Genomic DNA, 7,360 nt, shown 5'->3' on the forward strand with positions numbered 1-7,360 from the left:
AGGTGTCCAAATGTGGGCAGGCTGCTATTTCCAGAAATCTGGGCTGGAAAGGGAAATTTGTCTGGATGGGTTCTGTAATCATTTCTATGGGAGCAGCTCTGAGCTCCTGAGAGAGACCTTTGTGGGAAGCCTGGGAGGATGGGGGGTCCCCAAGTGGGATTGGAACAGCGCAGCTGGGGAGAAGATGGTCCAAGATTCTGGAGGCACTGAGAGGATGATTTGAGAACATGATGCCAACTTGCTGAACAGCAGCAACAGAACAGGAGATGCCTGGCAATGCCAAAGGCTGAAAAGCAGGAGGAGAAGCACCGGGGATGGGCCAGGATTGACATTGTTCTGGAAGAGGAGGATTCAAGGGTCTTCTCTCAGCCTGTGACCTGATACTTCTCCCTCATGTGCTGTGAAATCTGTTTTGCTCACATTATTATTTTTTTTTCAACAGGATTTCAGGTTAAAAAAAAAAAATTCACTGAGCTTTCCAAGGAAACAGAAGCTGATGTTACCTCAACAGCTTCAGCCACCCTTTGCCAAGTTCTGCTCTGGCACAAACGGGTCTCCTCCATCTGCTGTGTATTTCTGTCTCTCTAAATTGGTGTTCTGTGCATGTGATCCATTCTCTGTAACAGAAAGCTCCATGGGCCATTTCTAGCAGCTCACTCTGTCTCTCTGTCCCTGGCTCTGCAGGCTGTAGTGGGTTTTCTGCCAGCACAGCCCAGGGGCAGGCAGCTGTACAGCTCCTGGGCTGGGACCCCCCAAAAATGTCTCTGAGTCACTTTAAAATGTACAACCCCGGGTGGAACAGCATCTCCAGCACCTGAAGAAACTGTGATTTGCAAGATGCTTGGCTCCTCCAGGGCATTGTGCTCAGATCTAGAGGGTGGGAATTAATCCTTTTGAAAATACTGCCCAGTTTCATGTTTTTAATATTTTGTGCCCTGGCCACCATTACAGTTAAGAATAGCAGTAACTGCTGTTATTACAGACTGTTTTACCCACACACACTTCTTTATAGAGTGGCAAACTTTTACTGAACTCTTCCTTAAAAACAAATTTTTTGTTGAAGGAAGACCAGAGGCTCTGGATAACATTTTCTTTAAATTGTCCAATTAAAACCAAAGTGTCCAAGAGCTAATAATCAAAGCAGATATTAGCTCAAAATCTAAACCAATTATTTTTAAAATCTGCTCTTGATGGACTTATGCTAATGAACTATTTTATTATCATGAGAAATTGTAGCTTGTGCTGTGGTTTTAACAGTCTAATTACAGAGATAACACTTGTTTTGTGTGCCCGTGATAAGCACAGATTTTAATTCACTCAGCAAATAGTGGCATGACAGGAATGGGCCAGGACTCTGCATCTGCAGCTCTACAGAAAGCAAAAACCAGGGGATCTCAACTTCTGAAGGAGATTTCAGAGCTTCTGTGTGTCTTCTCTCCATGGGGGATTAATGAGAGCATTTCTTTATGTTCAGCAGGGCATTTCTTTCAGTGGCTGTCCCTGTGCAGACCCCAAGGAAAGCTGCCTTGGCTGTGAATAGAGGTGGCTGGAGGTTTTAGGATTAACAAATATTGAAGATATTTATTTATTTTCTATGCCTGCCTTTACTGCTCCAGAGAGGGAGAAAACACTGGAGATGTTGAAGAGCAGACTGTGGTGCTGTTGTGTTGGCTTCGGATTTCCATACAGGGAGCTCACCAAATGCTTTTTAAAATCCTTGAGAAGAGAGCAGATCCTCATAAAAACCCCCAGGAAGGGGAAATCTCTGCCCAGGAGGGAGAGCTCAGGGTCAGTTTGGAGCTTTCCTCAGAAGCTCTCTGGCTCTCTGTGCATATGTCCACGAAAAACAAAACCTGGGTTTTCCTTTTATTTTGCCAACATTGCTGCAGATCCTTTAGCCAAAGGCAAGAGAACAGAAACTTCTCTTTTCCTCTTCAGAAGTTGCTCTTTTTTAATTCTTTTTTTCTTTGCATAAATCATACCTTGCACAGAAATGAAAACTACAGTGCAAAGACCCTCAAGAGCAAAGATTTCCAGAAATCAGGCACCAATCCCATCTACCACCACATCTATGAGATGCCTGGAAATTTCTCTGACCTCATACTAATACAGCATCCACAAACAGAAAAGTTTTAAGACTTTTTCCAAATGCACAATGTGAGCAAAGCTCTGTGCGCTGCCTTCAGTAGGGTCTGGCTTTATCAGATGCCTTCACTGTAGGAATCCAAAACTCTGTTTATGCTCAGTCATGGCCACTGAAGTTCCAGTCCCTGCCCTCATCCTGTGATTCCCTGCAGGCCCCAGTGCCCAAGAAGGATGTGTGTGGTTTATTAGGGGATGTGAGCAGGGCTTGGGAGCATCCACAAGTCCCATGTGACACTGGAGCCCAGATGTGTGGCTCCTGGGAAGGGTGCTGGGAATCCCACGGGGTGTGGATGAGAGGAGCACGTCTGGGTGGGGGTGATGGGGCCCTCACCAGCTCTCTCATAAATGCAAACAGCTCTGGTGGAGCTGCACCCATTAACCAGCAGCCAAAAAAAGAACAGTGCTCACAAAACCACTTACCTGGAGTCTGCTTCAGAAGGGCTGAATTGGACAAAATCCCCACTGGAATAAATCTTTGTTCAGAGTACAGAGGCAAATTCTGCTGCCTGTGGCACTCTCCTGCCTACATCAGCTGCCCAGCCTGAGAAAATTGCCAAGCTATAATCAAGAGATATTTTTCAAGTGACTCTGACTGCTGAAAAAATGTGGAGGTCATGGGGCTGTTTTCTCCCTCCTTCTTCTAAAATCCATTTTCATACAGATCAATATCTGTGAAGACTGAAGGAGAAAACAGGCTTTGGGAATCAAACCCTTTCTGCTTGGAAGCAGGGCAGGAGCAAGAGGCTCTGCAGCAGGGCTGTATTAAGGAGCAGGATTTATCATTGCCAGCCAAGGTTGGCTTCTCTTTCATTCTTCAGCTGGATCCTTCCTTTCAGTGACTCTCATTTCTTCCTTGTACAGCAAGAGGGTGAATGCTGAATAAAGATCAGCACCTGGCACATCCATGCACTGACAGTTTAAAGGAATTTTCTCTTTGCACAGCACAGCACTGAGCTTTCATCCCATCCGTTGGTACTGGTGGCCCCTGGGAACTGGAAATCTTGTAAATTACAGGAATTGAGAAGTTCCTTGCTTGCTTTTTTGTTTTTCCAGGTCCTCATTCACCTGGGATGATTGAGGTGCAGCTTTGAGATTCAATCACTTTGATCAAAATTCCCATTTGGCAGGCAATGTGGTGAAAAGCCTATTTAAGATTACTCCTACAGAACCCCATAATGTGGCAGATAATATTCTCCAAAGCTGCTGAACTTTGTGTTGGTGATATTGGTTTTTTTGGTGCCTCCTCTGAGCTAATCCTCAGCCACTGGACAGCAGCAGGAGCCTTCACCCTATCCCTGGGTGTCCCAAACCCCCATGTGAGTGCACAGGTTGCTCTGTCAAACAGTTTGGGGTGCTGTGGGGAAATGGGATTCCTGAAGAGCTCGTATTTCTGCAGAACCAGTGGTGTTTATCCCACATTTCCTAACTGCAGCCCATGAAAGCAGCTTTTTCTGCATTTTGTGTAACGCCACCTTACCCACTTCATAGCTTCAGAAATTTGATTTGCAGACCTTTATTCTGCCTTTATTCCTCCCTCAGCCACCCCATTTCTCTATTGAACACTCTCCCTATCAATATCCACCACAGAGCATCTCCTTCAAAGGCCAGCTTCAGCCTCCCAACCCTCTCTTCATTAGGAAAGGATGAAGTAAATCAGCTCTTCAGCTGGTCCCAAAGGTTTCCAGGCTGTGGTGGAAGACGAATTGCACCTTTGCCTTTTATGAGTAAGAGCAAACATAGCAGGGCTTTACAGAGGGCCATACATCTTCCAAGAACCCTGGGTCCATTAGCTAAATAGCTCTGCTGCACACAGGACAGCTGCAATTGTGCAGGATGGGCAGAAATAGTGCAGTTATCCCTCCAGCTGAAACACACCTGAACCCATGTGGGAGCTCCTTCCCTTCTCACAGGACAAACCTGTGGATGTGGATGAGGTGAGCACAGTCTGTGTAATCTGCAGGACACAATGCTGGTGAAAAAACTCAGGGTCAGTTTACCAACGCTGCATTAACAAATTAAACTGCAGCTCAAATTAAACACGCGAGGATTAAGCAACGCTCTGGAAATAAAGCTCCTGCACCCTCTGCTGGGGAGAGGCTCGCGGCTGCACAGCCTGGCACACCAACGAGGCTGCTTTTTCACAGGACTTTAATCTAAAATTCCTTCCTTTACCATGGAAATACTCGCAGGGATGTGGCTGAGATGGGGAAAACAAGAGAGGATCTCCGCCCACCACAGCCCTTCCTGCCATGCTGAACAAAAAGCCTGCAGACCTCAGATGAGAAGGAAACCTTGAATAATATATTCTATGCTATCAATAAATCATGTAATAAAACCTAAATAATGTTTCTTCTCCTCCCATCCTTAGCTTAAAGGGCAGGAGGCCAGGAAACATTAATATTCCTGTCTCTGGTTCTTCCCACACAGCAGCTTTTCCCACTTCACAGAGCACCCCATTCCTTACAAGCAAACGTGTTTTGCCCCATTTAGGAGCCCAGTTTCTCTGAATGCCTTTATTTCTGCCAACAGAGCTGTTTCCACTCTGGAAAAAAACAAGGGTGAGACATCCTAAGGGAGACTTGTTAAATCAGGGAAGAACCCAAATTTGTCTGCTTTCTTCCCTTATTTAGGAGAAATGAAATCCAGATGCTTTGAGCTGCCTAGGCGGGTTGGGGCACAGCCTGCGTGTGTTTGTTCAATTCTGGGAGCACTCTCCTGCTTCTCCCCAGAAAAGCAGCTCCAAGGTAGCTGGTTGTGATGCTTCCCTGGAAGTCCTCAGTGTGTTTGTGGAGTTGGTGCCTGGCTGTAAACAGCAGCAGGACTGTGGTTTCCTGGGCTCTGCAGGAGCCAGGAGCTCAGCTGGAGCAGGGAGGGAATGACAGGGATGCTCCACCGAGGGGATGCTGAGCAGCTGCAGGAGGTTTCCAGCTCAGCAGCAAGCTCCTTCTGCCCTCTAGGGTCCAGCTCACCTCCCTCCCCCGGGAAACAGCTCCAGCTTTTCTGCAGGATGGGCTGGAGAGGAAATTTCAGCTTTGAGCCACTCCAGTACCTGCCCTAATGATGCTCCACTGATGAAGAGCAGATGGGATGACACCAGCTCTCCCAGTTCATCTCTTGTGCCTTGCTGCTGTTTGTTTAACCACTCAATTAAAAGTGTATTCATTGGTTTATATTCACCGGCTTCTTCATACTTTGATTTCAGTAAAAGCTTCAGCTGAGTCAGGAAAAGGTCAACTATTAAATCATATTTTAGCATTTACCCTTTAAGATGAAAATAGGACCTGAAAAGGCACAGCAACTGTAGTTTTTATTTACTTTGGAGCAGCAGTCACAGACCCATGCACTGCTTTTGTGCTCACAAAGGAACGGAGCAGAAAGCCACAAAAATGAAAGATGTGCCAGTATAACAAAACTCTCACACCGGTGCTGACCAGTGACAGAGGGAGAAAAAGAAACAGCAAGGATTTCCACTCATTTTTGATACTAGAAAGTTGGAGAGACAAAGTGTGTCAGTGCCTCTTAGAACACTTGCTCAATACATCATTGGGAAATGTGTAATTTATAGGTCTGGTGATGGGGGAATGTCTGGGACTGGCTCAACTGAAGCTAAGAAATCTCTGAAATCCAAAGTGGAAAGAGGAGCTCAGGGACATTTGTTTGTTTTATTTAACAACCATGGTGTGAAGAGCAATCTTATCAGCTTTTTAGGTGTGTCCAAAACCTTGTCCTTCCATCTCTGACTCGTCTCATGCTAACAGTCCTTCAAGGGCAAGGAGATAAAATATTTGCTCGCAAGTTTTGTATGAAAAGTCTCATGTTCCATTATTCACTGAATCCCTTATTCATGCCACATTACATAATCTTTTAAAGTGAGTCCCATTCCCTTTTCCTTCCACTTCAATTTCTGTCTGCCTTTCTCTTTAACTATGTATTATTAACTTCCTTATGTAAAGAGAGTGACCACCTTGCTGAAAATGGCTTCTCTTTCCAGAAAGACACTTTATGCCCAAAACCACCATTAAATTACTATTGATGGAAACAGGGTTTCATCAGGAAACAGGAAACAGCTGCCAAGAAAGTAATAAGGGTAAATTATACCCCAGAGCAGAGCTGGAGTAGCATTTAATGGATCAGAGAGATTTCATTCACCATTCTGCCACTGAGTTATTGCACAGCTTCCTAAAGGAAAAAGGTTTCTGCCCACCCTGAGCTTGAAATCAAAATGCTGGAGTCAGGTGTTATTAGGATCAAAAGCTGGGGTTGGCTTTTTTTCACCTTGGACTGAGAAGTGTCAGCTTTGGGTGTCTCAAACACAGTGCCCAAATGTAGGACTAAGGTTTTACAAACTGCTTCTTAATCTTGCAACACCTGCTTACCCCTCCAGTGAATAAGGAAGAAATGTTCCTTTAATTTTCAAGGAGAGTAAATGGTTTAATTAATCAGCAAACAAGGCAAAAAAAAAAAAAAACCAAACCAAAAACCAAAAACCCAGACTGGGATTCTGCTTAGGAGCAGAGCACAGCAGAACTTTTGGCAATGAGTTCATCCTGCAGAATTCTCTCACTGCATATACAATTTCAAATAACTGTGCTAATTTGGAAAAACCACTTTTACTTAAATTCTGAGGTTTAGTTAGAGTCAGGGGGCTGTGAAGTTTCAGGGGATCATTGCTGAGTTGCTGAAGGTTGTTGTCACAGCTCCCTGGGGCCCAGCTCTGAATATCCTGATGGGCCAAGAGCTGAACAACACTGAGGGCAAATAGTTTGAGTAAAAATCAGTTTGCCTTGAGGAGTTTTATCTGTGAGGAGACAGGTAGATGTGTTCCTATGATAGCAACTGCTCTCCTAAGGAATATAAATAGCTTCTATTCATATAATTTTTTTTTTCTAAGACTCCAATATTTACTTTTGCTGCAGGGAAAGGGCCTTCTTGATTTTTCCAAACTATCAGGAGGCCAATACCCAAGGAAAAGCAATGCCTCCTCCTGCTGGTCTCCTCTCTTGGCTTGGCAAATGTGAGAAAAGGCTGCAGGTCTGCTTGGCAGCTCTGCTCTGGCACAGCAGGTGCCACGTCTGGCTCCTCCAGAATCCCTGTGGGATGCAGCAGGACAGTGTTTGGATGCAGCTCATAATCCTGTGCAGACAACTGGGGAATGTGCCTCAGCAAGCTGAGAATTTTCCTGTTTATCTCAGTGGTGTGAAACCTAATGAGATAA

Source organism: Geospiza fortis, unplaced genomic scaffold (genome assembly GCF_000277835.1).
Source record: "Geospiza fortis unplaced genomic scaffold, GeoFor_1.0 scaffold188, whole genome shotgun sequence".
NCBI lineage: Eukaryota > Metazoa > Chordata > Aves > Passeriformes > Thraupidae > Geospiza > Geospiza fortis.